This window comes from Pan troglodytes, chromosome 3 (genome assembly GCF_028858775.2).
Source record: "Pan troglodytes isolate AG18354 chromosome 3, NHGRI_mPanTro3-v2.0_pri, whole genome shotgun sequence".
Lineage (NCBI taxonomy): Eukaryota > Metazoa > Chordata > Mammalia > Primates > Hominidae > Pan > Pan troglodytes.
In genome coordinates, this window is record NC_072401.2 from 147,231,437 (window position 1) to 147,258,125 (window position 26,689).

Consider the following 26,689-nt stretch of genomic DNA (forward strand, 5'->3'; position numbering starts at 1 on the left):
AATATAGATCAATTTTTTCAAACTGAAATAATGAATAGGTTCTTGGATTGTTTGGAAACACAATTAATGAAGAGAATGATGCATAAAAGTACATTAACAAAACAATAAACTCTTTCCTGATTTCACAATATTCTTCTAATAACACGCAAGACAACATACAGTTCATAATATTCTTCTAAACAAGTATATCAGTCTGCTACGGCAAGCTAGTTACTGAGTGTTGTCAATTCAAAGAGTATTTGAAATTAGTCATTCATTAGAAATCTTGAAATACCCTGAAATTTTATAGCATATGCATAAAAGAATCTGGATTGAGGTTTTCCTAAATTGAATGACAATTCTAAAAATTTATGAGACAGCATCAATGACAAAAAGATGAATAAAACCCACATATGCTTAGAAATTAAAAATAGGCTACTAAATAATGCTTCAAAGAAAAGTACAAATTAAATTTAAAAACATTTAGAAATTAATTAAATTGAATATCAAAACTGGGACATATCAAAACTTGTAGAATGAGGTGAAAATGCACTTTCAGAGGGTATTGTAGAAAATAATGATCGATTGAAAGGTAATGTGATAAGTGTCCAACTAATAAGTTAAAAACAGAACAATATAAGCCTGCAAGAACAAGAGAATAAAGACAAGAGCAGAAATCAACAAATTAGAAAACAATTACAAACAGAACAGCAACGAAACCAAAGGTGGCTCTTCAAAAACGTTTATTTAAAAAATCAGTCTCTGCTAAGATTAAGGAGAAAGAGAGAGAGAGAGAGAGAGAGAGAGAGAGAGAACATGCCCAAATGAACAATACTAGGATTGAAAAGGGATATAACTTCTGTTGTACCCATGGTTGTAATATTAAAGAGTATTATAACCAAGCTTATGCCAATTTAAATTTGAAAATAAAGACAAAATGCACAAAATCTTAGAAAAATAGATCCCAAAACCAACACAAAAAGAAATACGTGCCTATTACATATATGCGTGAATTTTATCAAACTTTCTGAAATGAATAATTCCAGTTAGAATTATTATCTTACAGAACTTATTATCTTATACAAGCTTATACAGAACTGTCAAAAGGAAAAATTTGGAAATGCATTTTATAAGGCAGTTTAACTTTGATCTTAAAACGAAAACATTGTATAAGAAAAGAAAATTATAGGTCAATCTAATTTAAGAACATGATGAGAAATTCTAAACAAAATATTAGCAAACTGAATCTAGCATATACAGAAAAATGAACTACATCATGACTAACTTGGGCATTTATCCCAAAAACGCAACAGCAGTTTAATATTAGCAAACTCATGAATATCAGTTATCATATAAATACATTAAAGGAGAAAAATGTGGTAATTTTAACAGATGTAGAATAAGAACTTTATGAATGTGTATTTCATTTTTTATTTTAAAAACCCATCAAATTAGAAGCAGAAGATATTTTTTTACCCTGATACAGAATAACTACGAAAAGTTTGTATAATATATCATATTAGCCAGGCATTGTCATATGTGCTGTTGTCCCATCTACTAAGGAGGCTGAAGCAAGAGAATCTTCCTCCAGGCTTGAGCCTGGTAGTTCAAGTCCAGCCTGTGCAACATAGCAAGACCCCCATCTCTAAAAAATAAAATGAAATTACGTAATCAGGAAAAACAGGAAAACATTCACTTTTACTCAACATTTTATTAAATATCATAAGCCAGTACAAAGAGTCAAGAGAAAAACTAATAGATACAAAGATTGGAAAGGAAGGAACAATCTATTTTTCATAGATGTTATGTATACATAGAAAACCCAAAAGAATCTGTAGAAAAAATATTGGAATTATGAGTTTGGCAAAGTGGTTGGGCAAAAGATGAATTCATAAAAATCAATTCATTTATATACACCAGCCACAAAGAGCAAACGGCCTCTAAATATCCATTTACAATTGCAACAACAAAAAAATGTACTTCAGAGCAATCTCACAAAAAATATGCAAGACCTTTATGGATAAACTATAAAACATTACTGAAAGATGTAAAAGAAGAACTTGATAGAGAAAGATTCCATGTTCATGAAAAGGAAGACTCAATGCTCTAAATATGTCAGTACTCCCCAAACTGATCCACAGTTTTAATACAGCACAATTCAAATCCCAACAGTGTTTTTGGTGGAAATTCGCAAACTAATTTTAAAAGGTGTTCAGAATAGCAATGTGCCAAGAATTACAACACTTCTGATGAAGAGGAATAAGGTAGATATACTTGCCTACTAAATATTAAAATATTTTAAAACTCTAATAATTAAGATAGTATTGTCTTGGTGCAGGAAGACAAATTGACCAGTGGAACAGAACAGAGCTCAGGACTCAGACATCTGATGTATGGTAGAGGTTGTATTGTAGTTCTGTGGGGAAAAGAAAAGATGAGATGGTCAATAAACATGTGAAGATAACTGGCTATCTCTAAAAGAAGTTGGATTCCCACTTCATTAGTCCTCTAGGGCTGTCATAACAAAATACCATAGACTGAGCAGCTTAAACAACAAATGTTTATTTTCTCACAGTTCTGGAGGCTGGAAGTCCAAGATCAAGGTGCTAGCAGGGCGGGGTTCTCGTAAAGCCTCCCTCCTTGACTCACGGATGGCTGCTTTTTTTCCTGTGTTTTCACCTGGCCTTTTCTCTATACACATGCATCCCTGGTGTGTGTGCATCTCTCTCTTCTTAAAAGGCCAAAGTCCTGTTGGATCAGGGTCCCACCCTAATAACCTCCTTTAACATTAATTACCTCCTTAAAGGCCCTATCTCCAAATATAATCACATTGAAGGTTAAAGCTTCAATATTAAAATTTTGGGGGGACATGATTCTGTCTATAAACCTACAATAGACAAGTAGAAATAAAAATCTATTCCAGATTGATCAAAGATTACATGTGAGAGACCAAACTTTAAAACTTACTACAAGTGGATGTAAGACATGAAACAACCGTTTTTGTACATTGGACATCAGGCAGCTCAAGAAAGCAATCCCTGAGAAAATGGAAATTTACAAAGTAAGCCCTAGAATTGCTCCCAAATTAATACTTAAAGGCAGCTTCCAGTCTGCAGTGCAGGAATGAGGATCTCAAACAGCCTGCAGGCTCCCATTGTTAAGGGGACAGGGCTATGGATTCGGGGAAGCCAAGGCAGCTAGAATTTGTAGAACTGAGTAGCAGAAAAATTGTTTCACAGAGAAGAGATCTGCACAGACAGAGCTCCAGATACCTGCAGACGGTTCCCCTTGAATCTTCAGTTAATTATTGATCAGTGAATGTATATGCTGAGAACCAGAGAAAGAATCACCAGAAAGGAGCAGGTGCAATAATCCCCAGAGATCACACAAAGGGCTATTGCAGTCAGAATGGAAAAACCTGTATTAGACAGGGCCATAGAGTACTCAGAAAGGCATTGCTTCACTAATGGGGCCAAATTAGCTCTAGACTAAACGCTGCTCTGTTCCCACCTGAATGACCTTAAAAGCAAGCATTGAAAATATCAAATTGTTTTCAAGTAGCTTAACTGCATCTCAGAACAAAGTTCAAGAATATGTAAAGCAATGAAGAAATGTCCTGCAAGGAACAATATGAAATTCACAATGTCTGACATCCAATCAAAATTGCCAGGCATGCAAAGAAGAAGAATATGATCTATAATGAGGAGAAAAATCAGTCAATAAAAACAGACCCAATGAAATGGATTACAGAATTAGTGGACAAGGATGTTAAAGCAGCTATAAAAAGTATACTTCACATGCTCTGGAAGATAGAGGGCAACATGAGCATTTTAAGAAGAGATATGAAAGAAATTGTTTAAAAAATTTAATTTTAAAAATTTGGGTCTTTTTAGACCCAAATAAAATTGCTAGAGATGAAAAATATAGTAATTAACAAGAGCTGATGCTGTGGAAGAAAAGGCTAGTAAATTTGAAGACAGCAGTGGAAACCATTCAAAATGAAACACACAGAGAGGAAAAAAGACAAAACAAACCAAAAAGCACAGTGCATCATTGAGTATGTGAAAATGTGTAACTGGAGTTTCTGAAAGAGAAAAGAGGAAGGAAGCGGGGGGCATAAAAAGAATGGAAAAAATAATGGCTGAAAATATTCTAAATTTCATGAAATTTCTTGAAATTTTATTCCAAATTTAATTAACAAAGATCTAGTGGATTATTTCTTTCTTTTTCTTTTTTTGAGACAGAGTCTCGCTCTGTCATCCAGGCTGGAATGCAGTGGCACGATCTCGGCTCACTGCATCCTCCACCTCCTGGGTTCAAAAGATTTTCGTGACTCAGCCTCCCGAGTAGCAGGGATTATTGGCATGTGCCACCACGCCCAGCTAATTTTCATATTTTTTAGTAGAGATAGGGTTTCACCATGCTGACCAATCTGGTCTTGAACTCCTGACTTCAAGGGATCCTCCCACTTCAGCCTCCAAAAGTGCTGGGATTATAGGCGTGAGCCACCGGCACCCAGCCAGATTATTTCCTGAAGCCATTCAAGACAGTCATTAGAAACTACAAAAACAAGGAATCTGATTTTTTATGTACCCACAAAAAGACAGTAGTTTGTGATTAACTCAGAAAAAGAGAGCGAGAGAGAGAGGTATACAAAAGATGGGAAGTGGCAGGTATCTCCTACTTCTTCAGAACAGACTTCGGGTGAGTTAATTCCAACTCACTGATGATTTTAGATCTCGAACTTCTCCGAGAGATCATCTCATCTAATTTCCTTGGCTTATACATTCAAGAACTGAGAATCAAGATATTAAATGACTTGTCCAAGGTCACATAAAATGTTAGTTACAGAATTGTCACTAGCACTTAAGTTCCTTGATTTCCAGTACTCTAGACTCTAGTACTCTAGAAGCACTATAGGCTTTCCAGCCAATCAGAGGACAAAAAAATCCCTCTCTCTCTCTCTCCTATTTTTTTTTTTTTTACCCTGGGCCAACCATAGGGTACCTCCAATATACAAGTAAAATTCTCTGATCACATTACTCATTTCAGAGAATAGCCATGAAAATGTGAATTTGCTTAGAGGATGGATAGCCTGGTTTTAACTGGCTATGAGGTTTGGTTGAGGATCAATGAGACAAAAGTACCTAGCAGTGGCTCTGGGGACCTGGGACATTATCACAGGACTGTGAGGGCAAAACTATTTTCTCAATAATGCTAAGATGCTATTTGCCTTTTAATGCTCCCTCTTTTGTAAATACACAGTGGAATGTTCCAGAGTCTACATGATGTGTGATATCATAGCAGATTGAACGTACAAGCAGCTATGAGACTATTGCCATCTTCTATTGTCAGGCATTAGAAAATTTGCAAAAATGAAAAACAATGCCATTCTTCTATTTTTTTTGTTTTGGAAAAATAATTTTTTCATAAAATATGTTAACATGTAATGGGTTTGTTATTGCTATTTTAAAATATATGAGAAATAAATATGTTAAAAGTTCCCTCAGTCTCCTAATTTAATAAATAGTGATAGGTATAGTCCATGTAAATAAAAGTTTCTTGGAGTCCTTCATAATTTTTAACAGTGAAAAGGGATCCTGGCCAGTCGCGGTGGCTCACGCTTGTAATCCCAGCTCTTTGGGAGGCCAAGGCAGACGGATCATGAGGTCAGGAGTTCAAGACCAGCCTGACCAATATGGCAAAACCCCGTCTCTACTAAAAATACAAAAAACTAGTTGAGTGTGGTTGTGCGTACTTGTAGTCCCACTTACTCGGGAGGCTGAGGCAGGAGAATCGCTTGAACCCAGGAGGCGGAGGTTCCAGCGAGCTGAGATCGTGCCACTGCACTCCAGCCTGGGCAACACAGCGAGACTCCATCTCAAAAAAAAAAAAAAAAGGATCCTAAAACAAAGAAGTTTGAGAATGGCTATTATACCGGGTTTCCAAAATCATGCTGAAGAATTTATCTTTCACTCTCAGGCTCGTTACTGAAGAATTTTGAGCAGGGAAGTGTCATAATCAGAGTCGGGCTTCAGTGAAGACTTGCCTGGCAATTTATGGATGGATAGGCAATGAAGAAGGAAATGAAGGTAAAACAATCAGAAGGCTATAAAAGTGCAGTTGAGAATTGGGGAGATAATGGACTAGATATGAGAAGGAGGCAAAACATGTAGCAGTGGAACTTATGGGAGAAACTGATGCGATTCAAAGGTCACTGGAGAGAAAAATGACCAATATGTTACCTAGGTGACCAAAAGAGTGGCAGTACCATTAACAAAAATAAAAAATCAAGCGGATAAGTTTTAAGTTTTGAGCTGTTAATGCTGAAGTAAAATTGTGAATATGACCTGCAGAGAGTTGGAAGTGTGGGACTAGAATTTAAGAAAGGTTAGTTTATGTTGGACAGATGGAGTTAGATGGTGTTTGAGGTTTGGGGAGCTGAAAAATTCCCCAAAGAGATAGAGGGGGTGTGGGCTGGAGAAAGAGAAGGGGAACAAGAGACCCCATAGGGTCAGTAGGGGAGGTGCCAATCCTAAAGGTACAATTAGCTCTACGATTTTGCAATGCCTCTGAAGCCAGGAAGAGTGCTTCTAGAAGGAGAAAGAAGAGTTAATGGTACCCAGAAGCCCATAGGGGTAGGAGCTAAAATAATTTCCGTGATGTCTCAGGAATCTTCAAATATAATTTTATTGGAGTGGTGTATGTGAGTCAGATTTCAGAGGGCTAAGGAATGAGTGTGGGCTGGGAAACTCCAAAAAGAAGTTTGACCATAAGAAAATAGAGCAAGAGAAAATGGTAACCAACCCAGAGAATGGATAAACTCTGAGGATGAAAACATGCAGGGAAAGAAAAAAAAATCCTAGAAAAACTTACTGTTTGGAGTCAGAAAGAGGAAGCCTGAAAAAGGGGAAGGATTGGTTTGTGCCCAGGAAAACTAGATTGGCTAGAATGGGCGTTGCGGGGGGGTGGGGGGGGGGGCGGGGAAATAACAGGTAATGATGTCCAAGGCAGCAGAAGGTGTCTAGGAACACCTTGGAAATATCAGGATCAGATATGCCTGGATTCCATTCCTGCCAAAAATAAAACATGAAAAGCTTATATGCATAGAAAACTCCTGGAGGTTTTATAATAGTAAACTTTCACAAGTGGTTTCCTCTGAAAAGTAGGACTCATGGAGATTTCTTTTTTGTATTTATTCTTCTGTATAATTGGAGTTTGAAATTGTTAAGATCATGAATATGTGTTTATTTATAATTTAAAATAATCAAATTTTTAACAACCTGTGTCAAGTTCAAAATTTTAAACAATTTGATCTTGATGAATTGGAAGGAAAAATTGAAGAAGGTATCTCTTACTATATATGTACACTTCAGAATTTCTTCATGTGCATAAACTTCTTTTATAATTTAAAAAATTATAAGAGAATATATTGTCATAAGGAAGAAAAATAAATAGTTGGCACTGTGTTCTATAACATTCACCTTTTAGTTCTGGGCAGGAAGATATAAAGTTCCTGCCCTCAGAGAGTAAAGAGACAGGACATGATGCAAAATAGCTTCTAAATCCCAGCCCAGTGTACAGAGTAAAAACATCAAGGGACAAATTAAAAGAATTAACTCTAAAACTACATCTAAAGCCTTTAAGGTGCCTGTCATATGGGAGGCACTCAATAAATACTAGTTATTATGATTTGTCAAGTTATATTTATATTTAGTATATTATAAAATATAAATGTAGTAGCCTCAGGCCTCTAATAATTCCATTAATATTTACAGAACACAATGCCTGCACATGTGCCAGAGATGAGAAAATGAATGAGATATTATCCTTTCCTTAAAAGCTAATTGGCAAACAAAATATAAAAAGATATATAATAATGCAGGTCAGTGTATGCTGTGTTCCAAATATGTGATCCAGACAAAAGTGGTTCTGCAATTTGAAGACGAGAAAAATCACAGAGGACAGGAGCAATTAGGAAAAGCTTGCAGATATAAGACATGAATGGACCTTGGAGAATATGAAAGGAGAGAAAAGGGCATCCTGGGGGGAAAATGCAATGAACAGAGACTAGAAACAAAAAAGATGCGTGGTCTAAATATAATTTGTTATCCTAGATAGGATCCTGAAACAGCAAAAGGACTGTAGTATGAAAACTGATGTTTAGTCAAAAGTAATATACCGACATTGTTTTCTTAACTTTCACAAATGTATCATGATAATGTAAGATGTTAACATTAGGGGAAACTGGATAAAGAGTAGACATATAGGAACTCTCTGTACCAACTTCATATTTTTTTCTGTACATCTAAAAATTATTCCAAATTAAAGTTTATCTTTAAAACTGTGCATGGTAAGTTCATGAACTAGTGAGTAAACAAATACAGCCAAAGCTCAGAATTTAGTTAGAAAGATAATGATAAATTAAGACGAACAGGTGGGTAAGTCCTAGATTGCAGAAGACTTTGAATGCCTGGCTAAAGATTTCTGATTTAATTCTGCAGTTCATGTAGTGTTATTGAAAGTAGCAGAACAATAAGGTGTTTGAAGGAGAAAGGAGCCTTCAAATAGGTGGCCCAGGAAATCTTATGTCACCATCATCATTGACTTTCATTTGTCCAACATCATGCTTTCTAAAAGCCACCACAAATGGCACACTAACATATTCTCATTCATATTTTCCTCAGTTATTAAAATGCTAATGTTTCGTAAAAATACCATGTGGTGGGAGAGAAGCAAACAATGTAGCCCTCCCCTCATGAATAATGAAGCCCTACGTAATGATGACTTGGTCTCACTCAACATCCATAGTGCTAGAAGCAGACCTTTCTCTATGAAAAGTTAGTGTTGTCATGAGCTTCCACTTCTTTTACTGTCAGCCAAAAACAGTTCCCTGAAGGATATTGCTTCACTGTAGGAAAATCATTTCAAAGACCCTCCAAGTTGTGAAAATGTAAGGCAAACAGACAATCTTTGCCTGTGAGAGTTTGTGTGTAGGTGTAGGTGTCCAAAATGAGCATGTGTCTGTTGCTTAACAACATCTGGCTTTCTCCTTTGCATGCAACAGGGAGATTCATTGTTGGGGTATGCCGAGGTAGTCCAGTGGCAGGAAGAGATGCTAAGACAGACCAAAGAAGGATTTATGGAGAAGACTTATGTGCTCCAGCATGACAAGAGGCTGGGATTGAGTTCTTTTCTAGCTTTGGCCCACCTGGCTTGGTGCTAAGCATTGAAGGGAAAAAATTGATGAGTGTGTGAATGTGACCTAAAATAGATGTGGTCTCAGAGCTCCAGAGGGACACTGGCGGGGTGATGGGAAGAAGAGAGCTGAATCAGTAGGAGCATCACAGCAGCCACAAACAAATGTCCTGATATCAGAATGTGCGGGACCCATCTTTAACCTCATGTGACAGAGACCAAGCCAAGGCGTTAGTGGATTGTTCATACTTCCCAGATTTCTCTCTCGTCCTGGCTTTTTGCAGGACTGATCGCCTTTGAACTGAGTAAGTTCCTAGTGTTCTTACCCAAGCAGGCTGGCTGAGGGAGGCCTTAGGAAATAAGTGGACTTCCTATCACTAAGGGCAGGTAATAAATTGAATAAATAAATATGAGGCAATTGTGTTTGTATTCCAAGCTAGCAAAGTGGATCATTCCAGATACACTATTGATGTGAATTTCTACAAAGTGAGTCATTTCCCCTATGGTCTTTTTTAACATTTCTTAAATGTATTCCCACAACACCTGCAGTTCAGTGCACTGTTTTTGAGAATGTAAGAAGCAGAGTGCACAACCTACCTATGAGAAAAATGGACCCAGAGGACAGGAATGAGAGCTTCGTGAAGAGGAAACCTGCATGTACTAGTCTGATTCTTTTTTCCGCTTGTTTAGGACACACTATCATGCTGCCTGTTTGAAGCCATCTCACAGGATATTTGCAAGAGCCACTGGGATGTTAGTTCCATGAAAGGAAGAGTTCTGTGTTGCTTATTGACCTATACCAGGGCCTGGTAGATGCTCAGTAAATATTTACTGAACAAACTGATGAATCTAGTGAACTAAGGGACATCAGAATATCTAAATACTGCAAAGTAGGATTGAAGACTGATGATGGTTAATGTCTGTCCACCAAAAACACTATTAGGGAGGGAGAAATTTTCTGGGAGAAGATTGTCAAGAGGAAAGAATACATTAATACAAACACACAGGGGAGAAAGCTTCTGTAATGGAGGGCTCCAGTCTAAGTCCCTTTAAGCTAAATTGAGCCAAGAGCATTGCCTTACTGATGAGTATTACTTTGTAGAGGAAATAGAGATCTTTGAGAAGTGGAAGTAAATCTCAATTTTCTGGGCCTAATGCCAGATATTCTAGCACATTAAAGATGACAGACAAAGGAGATGACACCTTAAGATTTATTCCAGATTGTATATTTTCCTCCGTTTGTGGGTTAGATTGTATATTTTTCTCCTTTTGTGGGTTGAGAAAGTAATAGAGAATGTGGGGAAAGAAGGTTTCTGCTGTTCTCTCTATAATTTTAGGAGCTACAGTATCTGGGAAGCTTGAGGTCTAACTAATCCTGTGATATCTAGACTAAGTGAGAAGAAATGGGTGGATCTCCAGGTAAAGGAAGATAGTAAGATGTATCTTGTCCACGGGTTCTTGTGGCTAAGTATGCACTAATAGTTGATTATCCCAAAGAGTTACTGAAAGGGCCAGGGTAGCTCTACTTACTGGGAAAGAGGGACATTTTATATTTGATTTGAAATGTTTGTTATACTGTCAGGAAACTCTATTGTTACAGATTTTCTGGGACTCTATACTACATTTCCCCCTTTATTCTAATGTTGAGAGTGACCTAGTAAGTCAACTGTATCTTGCCATTTATAATTTGGGAAGAGTTTAGAAAAGACACAGGGTTTCTCTGGTCTACAACGTTTTTATCCCATTCAGAAAAAATTGGAGGCACCCAGGTGCAGTGACTCACACCTGTAATCCCAGCACTTTGGGAAGTCAAAGAGGGTGAATCACCTGAGGTCAGGAGTTTGAGACCAGCCTGGCCAACATGGCGAAACTTCATCTCTACTAAAAATACAAAAATGAGCTAGGTGTGGTGGCACATGCCTGTATTCCCAGCTACTTGGGAGACTGAGGCAGGAAAATTGCTTGAATCCAGGAGACAGAGGTTGCAGTGAGCCGAGATCGCACCACTGCACTCCAGCCTGGGCAAGAGAGTGAGACTCCATCTCAAAAAAAAAAAAGGGGGGGGGAAGAAAAGAAAAAATTCGAGGCTTTTCTGCAACAACAGGCATTTCTTTTCTCTTTTTTTCTTTTTGTTGAGACAGGGTCTTGCTCTGTCACCCAAGCTAAAGTATAGTGACATGATCATAGCTCACTATAGTCTCAAACTCCTGGACTCAAGCAATCTTCTTGCCTCAGCCTCCCAAACTGGTGGGATTATAGGTGTCAGCCACCACTCCTGGTCAACTATAGGAATTTCAAAGCATAGGAGTTTGAAAGACTGAAATAGCTATGGGCTTCAAAAATCATATGTGGGAAAACAAACACAGTTAGAAAATTTATTTATTCAGGGCTGGGTTCTCACTACTGTAAAAAAGTAGAGGTAAAATTTAACAGGTAATAATGTTCTACAATTTCTGTGCATTTCCTTTTTAATGAAAGTACTATTTAGGTGTCTGCAAAGCAATTTTGCTAATAGAATAACAGGTAGTGAGATCATTTTATACAATTAGCATAACTGACATTAGGAAAACGTAGATGGCGCCAAGTGCAGTGGCTCACACCTGTTATCCTAGCACTTTAGGACTGTTTGAGGCCAGGAGTTTAATGCCAGCCTGGCTAACACAGTAAGACTCCGCCTCTACAAAAATAAAGTAAAAAATTAGCTGGGCATGGTGGCACACGCCTGTAGCCCTAGCTACTCAGGAGGCTGAGGCAGGAGGATCACTTAAGCCCAGGAGTTCAAGGTTACAATGAGCTGTGATTATGCCACTGCACTCTAGTCTGGGTGACAGAGTGAGACCTTAAAGAAAAGAACACAGAGAAAGAGAGAGAGAAAGAGAAAAGGAAAGAGTGGAGGAAGGAAGGAAAGGAAGAAACGAAGGAAGGAAGGAAGCAAGGAAGGGAGGGAGGGAAAGTAAGAATGACCCATAGTCATCTTATGCATGTCTTGCTCCAGATGTAGAATCAGTCATTTCTCCAAAATGTTTTAGTTTTTTTAAATGGGGAATGCTATTTAGAGGTCACAATCTGAGTGTGAAAGATGTTCATTGCTATTGCATTGGTAATTGTTTTTAAAACTTTTTCTTCAGAAGAGCCAGGGAATATGTATTTTTAGACAAAGTACATCATGAGTTCATACTGATATTCTCAATTCAAAATTAAGGTTAAAGTAGTTTTAATTAAATTGTTTAAATTTGTATTTCTATTGCTTTTCTCTTATGTGGTAAAGCTTGGTTGATGACAATGTTAAAGTAATTACTTTTTGTTACCCGGTCATATGTTGCTAATGATATGGATACATTCTGAGAAATGCATTGTTAGGTGATTTCATTGTTGTGTGAACATCATAGACTATACTTACACAAACCCAGATGGTATAGCCTACTACACACTTAGGCTATATGCTGTAGCCTATTGTTCCTAGGCTATAAATCTATACAGCATGTTACTGTACTGAATACTGGAAAAGGTCCAGTAAAAATACAATAGGAAAGGTGTTCACCTCACTGGCGTCCTGGACATGGGTTGTCTCCAGGAGCACTCAGGCCAGTGGACAGTGAGGGCGCAAGTTACAATTTGGATATAAAACCATTTTTCTAGCCCACCTTAGAGACTTTTGACACACTAATTGGAATGGTTCCAATAGTCTACTTTGCAAGACACTTCATATTCAAAGAATTTCCTTTGTAAAAACAACAAGGGAGGTATCACAGTTTTCCATTTACATCAACAACTTCAAGTTCTTACTATGGAAAATTCAGAGACTGAAGTGGTTCTCCTTGCTGTAGCTCCTTCAATCCTATCACCAACAGGCACCTAAGGTTGTTTGAGCTGGCCAAGGACTATATGAATGGAACAGGAAGATATAGAGTTGTCAAACACATGATCTTTCCTGTTGGTGATGCTTATAAGAAGAAAGGACTCATTCCTGCCCATCACCGGGTCATCATAGCCGAACTTGCCACCAAGAATTCCAAGTGAGTGGAAGTTGATACATGGGAAAGTCTTCAGAAAAAGTGGAAAGAGACTATTACTTTGCTAACACACCATCAGGAGAAACTGGAGGCTACTAACTGTGATCACCAGCAGAACTCACCTACACTAGAAAGGCCTGGATGGAAGAGGAAGAGAACTGAACAAAGACAAGATTCTACTAAAAAAAAATCCCTAGAGCCAAAACCAAAAGGTGCATCAAAGGTCAAGCTGCTGTGTGGGGCAGATTTACTGGAGTGCTTTGGTGTTCCTAATTTGTGGAAAGGTGAAAACATCACCCAAACTGTGGCCGACTATGGGCTCTTATGTATTACTTCGGCTGCAAATGATGCTCAGAAATTCATCTATGACTCTAATGTGCTATGGAAACACCACAGCAACATTCATGTGGTGAATGAATGGATCACTAATGATATCTCATCCACAAAAATCCAGAGAGCCCTTAGAAGGGGCCAGAGCGTTCACTACTTGCTACCAGATCTTTTTCAAGAATACATCGAAAAGCATAATTTGTACAGCTCTGAGAGTGAAGACAGGAATGCTAGGGTCATGTTGGCCCCTTTGTAGAGAAATACTGCAGAAGCTAAGGCATAGAAATCCTACAGCATGATGTTTTGCACTTCCCTTTTGAGTATTTGAAACAATCTGGGTGTTAGCGATGGGAAAGAAATTGTGATCCTGTTGCTTAAACTAAAGCTTAAAAGTTTAGTAAAAATCAGTGGTAAGGTAAAATCAACGTCTTTTTTTAAAAATTTTTATCAGAAGGTGCTAAGATGAATGTTTTCTGTATTTTTTTTTTTTCAGACAGAGTTTCACTCTGTTACCCAAGCTGGAGTACAGTGGTGTGACCTTGTCTCACTGCAACCTCCGCCTCCCAGGTTCAAGCAATTCTCATGCCTCAGCTTCCTGAGTAGCTGGGACTACAGGCATGCACCACCATGCCTGGCTAATTTTTTGTATTTTTAGTAGAGATGGGGTTTCACCAGGTTGGCCAGGCTGGTCTTGAACTCCTGACCTCAGATGATCTGCCCACGTCAGCCTCCCAAAGTGCTGGGATTACAGGGCATGAGCCACCACACCCAACCTGTTTGGTCTTTTTAAAAAATATATGTATATATAAATCTTTTAAATCTTTCAAACAAGAGATTAGCAGCACACTAAACCCAGAAGAATTTTCTGTGAAACTAACTACAAATAAGAAGTCAAAAAGAACATCCTAGCTCTACCACATAAAAGAAGCAAAGTGTGAAGCGCAAAAGTTCATTTAAAATTCTAACTCTGGGCTTTTTGGGTTCTAAGATGGCTGAATAGGAATAGCTCCAGTCTACAGCTCCAAGCGTGAGCAATGCAGAAGATGGATGATTTCTGCATTTCCAACTGAGGTACTGGGTTCATCTCACTGGGGCTTGTTGGACAGTGGGTGCAGCCCATGAAGTGTGAGCGGAAGCAGGGCGGGGCATCGCCTCACCCGGGAAGTGCAAGGGATCTGGGAATTCCCTTTCCTAGCCAAGGGAACTTGTGACAGACTGTACCTGGAAAATTGAGACACTCCCACCCTAATACTGTGCTTTTCCAATGGTCTTAGCAAATGGTGCACCAGGAGATTATATCCCGTACCTGGCTTGGCAGGTCCCACGCCCATGGAGCCTCGCTCACTGCTAGCACAGCAGTCTGAGATTGAACTGCAAGACAGCAGCAAGGCTAGGGGAGGGGCGTCCTCCATTGCTGAGGCTTGAGTAGGTAAACAAAGTGGCCAGGAAGCTCGAACAGGATGGAGCCCACCACAGCTCAAGGAGGCCTGCCTGCCTCTGTAGATTCCACCTCTGGGGGCAGGGCATAGCTGAACAAAGGCAGCAGAAACTTCTGCAGACTTAAACATCCCTGTCTGACAGCTTTGAAGAGAGTAGTGGTTCTCCCGGCATGGAGTTCGAGATCTGAGAACGGACAGGCTGCCTCCTCAAGTGGGTCCCTGACCCCCGAGTAGCCTTACTGGGAGACACCTCCAGTAGGATCCGACTGACACCTCATACAGCCGGGTGCCCCTCTGAGACGAAGCATCCAAAGGAAGGATCAGGCAGCAACATTTGCTGTTCTGCAATATTTTCTGTTCTGCAGCCTCCGCTGGTGATACTCAGGCAAACAGGGTCTAGAGTGGACCTCCAGCAAACTCCAACAGACCTGCAGCTGAGGGTCCTGACTGTTAGAAGGAAAACTAACAAACAGAAAGGACATCCACACCAAAATCCCATCTGTATGTCACAATCATCAAAGACCAAAGGTAGATAAAACCACAAAGATGGGGAGAAACCAGAGCAGAAAAGCTGAAAATTCCAAAAATCAGAGCACCTCTTCTCCTCCAAAGGAACACAGCTCCTCACCAGCAATGGAACAAAGCTGGACAGAGAATGACTTTGACGAGTTGAGAGAAGAAGGCTTCAGACGATCAGTAATAACAAACTTCTCCAAGATAAAGGAGGATGTTTGAACCCATCACAAAGAAGCTAACAACCTTGATAAAAGATTAGATGAATGGCTAACTAGAATAAACAGCATACAGAAGACCTGAAATGACCTGATGGAGCTGAAAACCATGGCACAAGAACTACATGACGCATGCACAAGCTTCAGTAGCCGATTCGATCAAGTGGAAGAAAGGATATCAGTGATTGAAGATCAAATGAATGAAATGAAGTGAGAAGAGAAGTTTAGAGAAAAAAAAGTAAAAAGACATGGACAAAGCCTCCAAGAAATATGGGACTATGTGAAAAGACCAAATCTACGTCTGATTGGTGTACCTGAAAGTGACAGGGAGAATGGAACCAAGTTGGAAAACACTCTGCAGGATATTATCCAGGAGAACTTCCCCAACCTAGCAAGGCAGGCCAACATTCAAATTCAGGAAATACAGAGAATGCCACAAAGATACTCCCTGAGAAGAGCAACTCCAAGACACATAATTGTCAGAGTCACCAAAGATGAAATGAAGGAAAAATGTTAAGGGCAGCCAGAGAGAAAGGTTGGGTTACCCACAAAGGGAATCCCATCAGACTAACAACGGATCTCTCGGCAGAAACTCTACAAGCCAGAAGAGAGTGGGGGCCAATATTCAACAACCCAGAATTTCATATCCAGCCAAACTAAGCTTCATAAGTGAAGGAGAAATAAAATACTTTACAGACAAGCAAATGCTGACAGATTTTGTCACCACCAGGCCTGCCTTACAAGAGGTCCTGAAGGAAGCACTAAACATGGAAAGGAACAACCAGTACCAGCCACTGAAAAAACATGCCAAATTGTAAAGACCATCGATGCTAGGAAGAAACTGCATCAACTAATGGGCAAAATAACCAGCAAACATCATAATGACGGGATCAAATTCACACATAACAATATTAACCTTAAATGTAAATGGACTAAATGCTCCAATTAAAAGACACAGACTGGCAAATTGGATAAAGCGTCAAGACCCATCAGTGTATTGTATTCAGGAGACCCATCTCATGTGCAGAGACACACATAGGCTCAAAACAAAGGGATGAAGGCAGATATACCAAGCAAATGGAAAACAAAAAAAAGCAGGGGTTGCAATCCTACTCTGTGATAAAACAGACTTTAAACCAACAAAGAGCAAAAGAGACAAAGAAGGCCGTTACATAATGGTAAAGGGATCAATTCAACAAGAAGAGCTAACTATCCTAAATATATATGCACCCAATACAGGAGCACCCAGATTCATAAAGCAAGTCCTGAGTGACCTACAAAGAGACTTAGACTCCCACACAATAATAATGGGAGACATTAACACCCCACTGTCAACATTAGACAGATCAACAAGACAGAAAGTTAAAAAGGATACCTAGGAATTGAACTCAGCTCTGCACCAAGTGGACCTAATAGACATCTACAGAACTCTCCACCCCAAATCAACAGAATATACATTCTTTTCAGCACCACACCACACCTATTCCAAAATTGACCACATAATTGGAAGTAAAGCACTCCTCAGCAAATGTAAAAGAACAAAAATTATAACAAACTGTCTCTCAGACCACAATGCAATCAAATTAGAACTCAGGATTAAGAAACTCACTCAAAATCACTCAACTACATGGAAACTGAACAACCTGCTCCTGAGTGACTACTGGGTAAATAATGAAATGAAGGCAGAAATAAAGAGGTTCTTTGAAACCAATGAGAACAAAGACACAACATACCAGAATCTCTGGGACACATTTAAAGCAATGTGTAGAGTGAAATTTATAGCACTAAATGCCCACAAGAGAAAGCAGGAAAGATCTAAAATTGACACCCTAACATCACAATTAAGAGAACTACAGAAGCAAGAGCAAACACATTCAAAAGCTAGTAGAAGACAAGAAATAACTAAGATCAGAGCAGAACTGAAGAAGATAGAGACACAAAAAACCCTTCAAAACATCAATGAATCCAGGAACTGGTTTTTTTGAAAAGATCGACAAAATTGATAGACTGCTAGCAAGACTAATAAAGAACAAAAGAGAGAAGAATCAAATAGATGCAATAAAAAATGATAAAGGGGATATCACCACCAATCCCAGAGAAATACAAACTACCATCAGAGAATACTATAAACACCTCTACGCAAATAAACTAGAAATCTAGAAGAAATAGATAAATTCCTGGACACATACATCCTCCCAAGACTAAACCAGGAAGACATTGAATCCCTGAACAGACCAATAACAGGTTCTGAAATTGAGGCAATAATTAATAGCCTACCAACCAAAAAAAGTCCAGGACCAGATGGATTCACAGCTGATTTCTACCAGAGGTACAAACAGGAGCTAGTACCATTCCTTCTGAAACTATTCCAATCAATAGAAAAAGAGGGAATCCTCCCTAATTCATTTGATGAGGCCAGCATCATCCTGATACCAAAGCCTGGCAGAGACACAACAAAAAAAGAGAATTTTAGACCAATATCCCTGATGAACATCGATGCAAAAATTCTGGCAAACCAAATCCAGCAGCAGATCAAAAAGTTTATCCACCACGATCAAGTTGGCTTCATCCCTGGGATGCAAGGCTGGTTCAACATACACAAATCAATAAATGTAATCCAGCATATAAACAGAACCAAAGACAAAAACCACATGATGATCTCAACAGATGCAGAAAAGGCCTTCGACAAAATTCAACAGCCCTTCATGCTAAAAACTCTGAATAAACTAGGTATTGATGGGGCGTATCTCAAAATAATAAGAGCTATTTATGATGAACCCACAGCCAATATCATACTGAATGGGCAAAAACTGGAAGCATTCCCTTTGAAAACTGGCACAAGACAGGGATGTCCTCTCTCACCACTCCTATTCAACATAGTATTGGAAGTTCTGGCCAGGGCAATCAAGCAGGATAAAGAAATACAGGATATTCAGTTAGGAAAAGAAGTCAAATTGTCCCTATTTGCAGATGTCATGATTGTATATTTAGAAAACTCCATCGTCTCAGTCCAAAATCTCCTTAAGCTGATAAGTAACTTCAGCGAAGTCTCAGGATACAAAATCAATGTGCAAAAATCACAAGCATTCCTCTACACCAATAAAAGACAAAGAGAGAGCCAAATCATGAGTGAACTCCCATTCACAATTGCTTCAAAGAGAATAAAATACCTAGGAATCCAACTTACAAGGGATGTGAAGGACCTCTTCAAGGAGAACTACAAACCACTGCTCAATGAAATAAAAGAGGACACAAACAAATGGAAGAACATTCCTTGCTCATGGATTGGAAGAATCAATATCGTGAAAATGGCCATACTGCCCAAGATAATTTATGCAGCCAAAAAACACATTAAAAAATGCTCATCATCACTGGCCATCAGAGAAATGCAAATCAAAACCACAATGAGATACCATCTCACACCAGTTAGAATGGCGATCATTAAAAAGTCAGGAAACAACAGGTGCTGGAGAGGATGTGGAGAAATAGGAATGCTTTTACACTGTTGGTGGGACTGTAAACTAGTTCAACCATTTTGGAAGACAGTGTGGCAATTCCTCAAGGATGTAGAACTAGAAATACCATTTGACCCAGCCATCCCATTACTGGGTATACACCCAAAGGATTATAAATCATGCTGCTATAAAGACACATGTTTATTGCACGTATGTTTACTGCAGCACTATTCACAATAGCAAAGACCTGGAACCAACCCAAATGTCCAGCAATGATAGACTGGACTAAGAAAATGTGGCACATATACACCATGGAATACTATGCAGCCATAAAAAAGGATGAGCTCATGTCCTTTGTAGGGACATGGGTGAAGCTGGAAACCATCATTGTGAGCAAACTATTGCAAGGACAGAAAACCAAATACCGCATGTTCTGACTCATAGGTGGGAATTGAACAATGAGAACACTTGGACACAGGGTGGGGAACATCACACACCAGGGCCTGTTGTGGGGTAGGGTTAGCAGGGAGGAATAACATTAGGAGATATACCTAATGTAAATGATGAGTTAATGGGTGCAACACACCAACATGGCAGATATATACATATGTAACAAAACTGCACATTGTGCACATGTACCCTATAACTTAAAGTATAATAATAAAAAAAAATAAAATTCTAACTTTGGTTATGAAGTGAATTGACATTTTATGTGTGCCTCTTTGTGGGTAATCTGCAGCCAGGGTAGACAAAAGAAGGATTTCTTAACGTGGTGATCTTGTAAAATGCACCATTGACAAATCATCTCCAGTTACACCAAATAAAGATTGTGCATAGGCCTGGCAGAAACATTGTACCAATAGTTAGTTCTCTGTGGCAGACATCAGAATTGCCAACTGAACTTTAGCAAGACCTATCTCCCTGGAGCTCCACCTTTGGAGGTAGGGAGTGAGATCCAAGCCCTCATATGTTTAGAAACATACACAGGTATTTCTGATGCCCACCAGAGGTAGAGAGCTGCTGCCTTACGCTTTATACACATTCCCTTAGCTTTGTTGCGGATCATGATCTCGCTGTGTCACTCAGGCTGGAGTGCAGCGGCATGATCTTGGCTTACTGCAACCTCTGCCTCCCAGGTTCAAGCAATTCTCGTGTCTCAGCCTCCCAAATAGTTGGGATTACAGAGGCAAGCCACCACACTGGGCTAATTTTTATATTTTTAGTAGAGATGGGGTTTCGCCATGTCGGCCAGGCTGGTCTCGAGCTCCTGACCTCAAGTGATCCACCCACTTCGGCCTCCCAAAGTGCTGGGATTACAGGCATGAGCCACCATGCCTGGCCATCATCTTCCCTCTATTTTCAGGAGCAACTTCAGAGATGACAGATTGCTACCTTGAAGTGAGAGAACCACAGAGAATGAGGGGTCTCATTCAAGGAGTTAATAAGTCTGAATGTTCTTAGCCTTTATTGATAGCTTAATCAGCAGACCTGAGTGGACTTCTCTCACACTGTTATGCCTTCCTACTTAGAAGTACCCGTGGCCTGCTCAGCTGTGACTCTACTGACCTCAGGACCTCACTGGTCAAGGCATGTAGGGACCCTTGCAGGAGACTTGGTAATGGTGAAATGATCCTATCGTTACACTATCTATGGAGCAACAACTTTGTACAGAGAACCAGCTGCTTGGCTTTTTCTCCCAGTGCCCAGGATGCTGCTGATGCAGCCGTGTAACAGCATAATTTTGGGTGTCCTCAAGGACAGAACTTCCCCTTGGAATGGAAGTTAGAACAATGTACTTCACAGGGGAATAAATATTAATGACAGCTATGATTTTCTTTAAGGAAGAAGAAAATATGCCATTGTTGGTTCCCTCTCGCATCATTTCCACAATTTGCTTTTGTACTGTGAATTTAGAGGAAACGAGTGATGCTGGTGTTTTGTTTTGCTTGTTTGTTTGATGCTGGGGTTTTATGTGTTGTACACTTTTTACCCCTTACATTGTGTCATTTAAATGCAACAAACCTGCAGTAAAAGTCCTTTATTGGCATCTTCATTCAGATGAAAAATAAAATAAAATAGGAAAGATTTTTAAATGGTACACTTGCATAGGGCATTTACCATGAATAGAGCTTGCAGGACTGGAAATTGCTCTGTGTGAGTAGATGAGTGAGTGGTGAGTGAATGGGAAGGCCTAGGACATTACTATACACTACTGTAGACTTTATAAACACTGCACACTTAGGCTACACTAAATTTATATAATAAAAGTTATCTTCAATAATAAATTAACCTTAGCTTACTGTAACTTTTTGATTTTATAAACTTTAAAATTTTTTAACTTTTGGATTATTTTGTAATCACTTAGCTTAAAATACAAACACATTGTACAATTGTACGAAAATATTTTCTTTCTTTATATTATTATTCCATAAACTTTTTATATTTTTTAATTTAAAAATTTTTTTTTTTTTTGCTTTTTGAATTTTTTTTGTCAAAAATTAAGACACAGACACACACATTAACCTAGGCCTGCACAGGATAAGCATCAGTATCACTGCTTCCCACTGTCACATCTTGCCCCACTGGAAGATGACATGCATGGAGCTGTCACCTCCTACTATAACAATACCTTCTTCTGGAATACCTCCTGAAGGACCTGCCTGAGATTGCTTTACAGTTAACTTTTTTTTTTAATAAGTAGAAGAACTACACCCTAAAATAATGATAAAAAATACAGTATAGCAAACACATAAACCAGTAACATAGTCATTTGTTATCAAGTATTACATACTGTACATAATTGTATGTGCTATACTTTTATGCAACTGGCAGTACAGCCAGTTTGTTAACACCAGCATCACCGCAAACAGGAGTAATGCATCATGCTATGACATTATGATGGCAACGTCACTAGGTGACAGGAATTCCTCAGCTCCATTATAATCTTATGTGGGACCACCATCATATAGGCAGTCCATCATTGACCAAAACATCACTATGTGTTGCATCATTGTATATTTTTATGATAATTTCAAATTTAAAATGCCAAATATTATTAATAATGATATGACTACTGAAAGTTTTCTTTTCTAGTTATTTTTGCCCTTCAATTATACTCCACGAAGGATTTACAGATTGTTGCTTTTTTTTTTTTTTGAGACAGAGTCTTGCTCTGTTGCCCAGGCTGGAGTGCAGCAGCGCGATCTTGGCTCACTGCAACCTACACCTCTCCAGGTTTAAGCAATTCTCTGCCTCAGCCTCCGGAGTAGCTGGGATTACAGGTGTGTGCCACCATGCCCGGCTAATTTTTTGTATTTTTAGTAGAGACGGGGTTTCACCATCTTGGCCAGGCTGGTCTTGAACTTCTGAGCTCGTGATCTACCTGCCTCAGCCTCCCAAAGTGCTGAGATTACAGGTGTGAGCCACCACTACCGGAATTTTTTTTTTTTTTTTGAGATGGAGTCTCACTCTGTCACCAGGCTGGAGTGCAGTGATGCAGTCTCAGCTCACTGCAACCTCTGCCTCCTGGGTTCAAGCGATTCTCCTGCTTCAGCCTCCCAAGTAGCTGGGACTACAGGTGCGTGCTACCACACCCAGCTAATTTTTTTGTATTTTTAGTAGAAATGAGGTTTCACCGTGTTAGCCAGGATGGTCTCGATCTCTTGACCTCGTGATCCGCCTGCGTTTTTTAAGTCATTTGAAATAATTCCTTTCTGTATCACAAGCTTGATTAACAGGTTGATTTGTTTTTTATTTTAGTTTCTATTGATTCTTTTACAAAATGACTTTCACTTTATAAGTAAGTAAAATATTTCCAGGGTTCAAAGTCAAATCCACAAAACATGGTATATTCAGAGAAATCTAGCTTCCATCCTGTGTTTTCTACCTTTCTTCCCCTCTGCCCTCTATGTAACTTTAAAACATTTTTTGTTTATCCTTCCATTATTGTTTTTTATGATCAAACATGTATATATTCATATCCCTCACCTTTTAAAAATAAATGACAACGTACAATACATATTTTTCTCTACTCAACTTTTTTCACTTAACAATATATCCTGGCAATTACTCTCTGTAGCATATAGAAAACAGTCCTAACACTTTGTTATAGCTCCAAAGTACTCCATTGTGTTAATTCAGCTAGACCTCTAGGAATGGACAGTTGTGTTGTTGCCAGCCTTTGACAAAGCCAAGGTTTTTGAGAATGGAAGAATGACTAGTAGTGTTTAATGAATCTGAGCCATGCAATAGAATAAAGACAGAAAAGTATTTATTAGATTTGGCAATACAAAGGTCAATAAAATTTTAACCAGGGATGTATATACACAACCTACCCAGCAGTATGCAGTGGCCCTGCCTCAGCAAGAATAGTTTCAATGGCATGGAGCAGACAGAAGTTGGATTTTAGTGGGTTATGGGATGAATGTGACTTACGAAAATGAAGACAGTGGGGGCCTAAACTACTTTTTCTGGAAGCGTGAATGAGAAGAGAAAAAGAACATGGCTAAAACTAGATACCTATTTAGGAGCAAGAGGGGTTTTATTTTTGTGGCTCTGTTTTGTGTATTTATAAGCGTGTACATATGTGTATATTTTTAGGATGTTTACTGTTTGGGGAAAGGAGCCAATGGAGAGAAACAGTTGAGACTACAGGAAAAGAAAGGTTGTTGCTAGTGAAGAAATTGTGCAATTCCTCATTTTTTGAAGAGAAGACTCCTGAGGTTGTTGAGAGTATGGTTGAAAAATATAAAGCTGTCCACCCCCTAACATCACTCTCTGTTACATTACCCTGTTTTATTGTCCTCATAGCTTAGATTTCACATCTTATATTGTGTTCCAGTGTTCACTGTTGCTCTCCTCAATTAAAATATCATTGCCAACTTAAAGTGGAAGCTTCTTGCTCACTGCAATCATCCAGTGCCTAGAACTGTGCCCAGCATGCAGCAGGTACTCATTAAACATTAGCCAACTAAGTTAATATTGTTCTTTCACTGTCACCAGGACTTTCTATAGTAACGTTCCCATGTTTTTACTTATTATTTTATCTCCTGTGATTTTACACAAAGCATTCCAACTTAGCCATGGCTTTTGGGGACAATACAATCCATTTGAAATGGATACAATTTGAGCTTAAGCACCTTTAGAAGCACCTTAAGCACCTTAAACACAAACTTAGTCGGCTGTGGTGGCTCACCTACATCTGAATCCCTCTGGGTTCTACCCAGCACTCCGGGAAGCCAAGGCTGGAGGATCGTTTGAGGCCAGGAGTTCAAGACCAGGAAGATCCTATCTCCATTAAAAAAAAAAAAAATAGCTGGTTGTGGGGGCATGCACCTTCAGTCCTAGAACTACTAGGGAGGCTGAGATGGGAGGATGGCTCGAACTCAGGAGTTCGAGCCTGTAGTAAGCTGTGATTGCACTACTTCACTCCAGCTTGGGAGACAGAGTAAGACCTCAAAACAAACAAACAAAAAACAACTTCAGGAAGTCTTATTTAGGCAAAATGGAGTCTCCCTTGGTTAGCTGGGGAAAAAAGAGATCACCTTGTCTCAAATGGAAAGGCACAACATTAGCTTGTCTTTTGAAAGATGAGGTAACTTAGGGTATAAACTGATACAGAGTGGAATAATCTTTCGGGAAACCAGAAGAAGGGCATTTTCTCATGAGAGAGTGAACTTTTATGATCCACAATTATTGCAAATAAATTGCAGCCTGTGGCTGTTCCACTATGGTAGTATCTGGGACTTTTTAATTTAGAGGTAAAATATTAGCAAGCAAATTTGGCCACAGATCTAAGGCCAAATCTTCCAGTCCACTTTTTAGATAATAAAGATAATATTTAGACTTTTATCTCTCTGACTTCTGATTTTTGTTTGTTTGTTTTGTTTTTTTGGGACAGAGTCTGCCACCTAGGCTGGAGTGCCCTGGTGCAATCATAGCTCACTGTGGCCTTTAACTCTTGGGCTGAAGCGATCCTCCCGCCTTAGCCTCCCAAAGCGCTGGAATTACAGGCATAAGCCACCACGCTGGGTCTGATTTCGGTCCTTATTTGCCTTCATACTTAGGAGAGCAAGCAGGTGTCATTTATTGACCATCCTCTAAAAACCCTCAATAGACAGTGTTCAAATATGTATAATTCAGCTGCATAGCCAATCCTTTCAGACTGATCATTATGGATCATTTTTAATTAAAAAAATTCTTCATCATAACTACTACAGTTGGATAACATTAAAGGAAGTCATACAAAGCAAGATTTTTCAAAGAAACATATAAGGTACATGTTGCAACTCTAACTGATACATACCTTTGTTTCCCGTGCTTCTTTCCATATATCCTAAATACTGTCTTGGAGGCAAGACCCCTTAAGTAGGTTCATGCTCACAAAACCTTGAGGCTTTCTTCTTAATTTCCAGCTCAGCTCCTAAAATCTTTCTTCTTATTGCCTTCTTTCAAGCCAAAAGGAAAGCATTTTTTGTTGTCAATGCTGTGCTTTTAAGTACCTGTTTATATTCTAAAGAAAAGGGGAAAAGACCTATTTAGGAAGTCTCGGCCTTGAGAGTGAAAAGCCATTGACTCTTCCATATAACCAGGAGGAGACAACATTCCACTTTACCCTTTTCTCAGGGTTAAATTTGGGAAGAAAAATTACTGTAAGGTTTTTTTTTCTACCTCAGTAAAATTATACCTTAGAAAAGCTAATGGTCTTAGCAACAGCTTGAGATCACAATTGCTTCAGATATAAAATTAAGAAGCTATTTCTGAATATATCTGAATCTTTCTAGATCAGAATATTTTAAAATAAAACCTTTTAAATGTCTAGAACAAAAATTCACAATATTTTATGACTCTTCTAACTTACTACCAAGAAACAACTTGTACATTCTCTGCAGAAAGAGTAAAACTCAATAGAATAAAGACAGGAGGATTATTAAAACAACAAGTATTTCAAAAGATTACCTACCTATGTGTTAATAAGTCTCAACCAGTAAAGTCAGAAATAAGTGACAAACATAGTAAGACAAAAAAAAAAAAAGCCTTCAGTAGCAGGGACTCCCATTTGCCTATCCAATATTCAGTGCTGTGCTGGTAAAAGTTTAACAACTGCCTCTCCACAAAAGGGGGCAGGGCCTTAATTTTCAGTGTTTGACAATTTTTGCAACGTAAATACTCCCATCATGGCCAATTTCAGGCTACCAATGTATTTCATGATAAGCTTGCAAAAAATCTGAAAATGTCACCTTCAGCTCTCACAGCCAGTACAAGTCATTTGGAGTACACCACTGCATTCATCCTTTACCTTCTTTCTCACTTTGTCATTTTGTTGCCTGGATTAAAAATAATTTGCTTAGATTAAAAACCAAAAATGATATTTCCTAGCCATCCTTGCAAATAGGAAAAGCCACATGAGAGTTCTCACCAAGGATGCACAGGCAGATGTTGTAGTAGTGATGACAGCCTATCACCCATGGTGGTGGTAGGTGGTGTCTTCCTTAAAGGGACTTCAGGCTTGGTCCATCCCTCTTGTCCTTGCCTGTTTATTTTTC

General features: G+C 38.9%; 1 long non-coding RNA gene and 1 pseudogene across 1 annotated transcript; one reads left to right on the forward strand and one right to left on the reverse strand.

Annotated features, from left to right (window-relative positions):
- Positions 1-1,679: 1,679 nt before the first annotated feature.
- Positions 1,680-26,689, reverse strand: LOC134809922 (uncharacterized). Its single transcript, XR_010156716.1, has 4 exons — positions 26,563-26,689; positions 26,384-26,470; positions 25,450-25,656; positions 1,680-2,395 (listed from the first exon to the last, which is right to left on the reverse strand). It is a non-coding gene; the product is annotated as an uncharacterized LOC134809922 (long non-coding RNA).
- LOC100615316 (nicotinamide/nicotinic acid mononucleotide adenylyltransferase 1-like) lies at positions 12,841-13,803 on the forward strand (annotated as a pseudogene).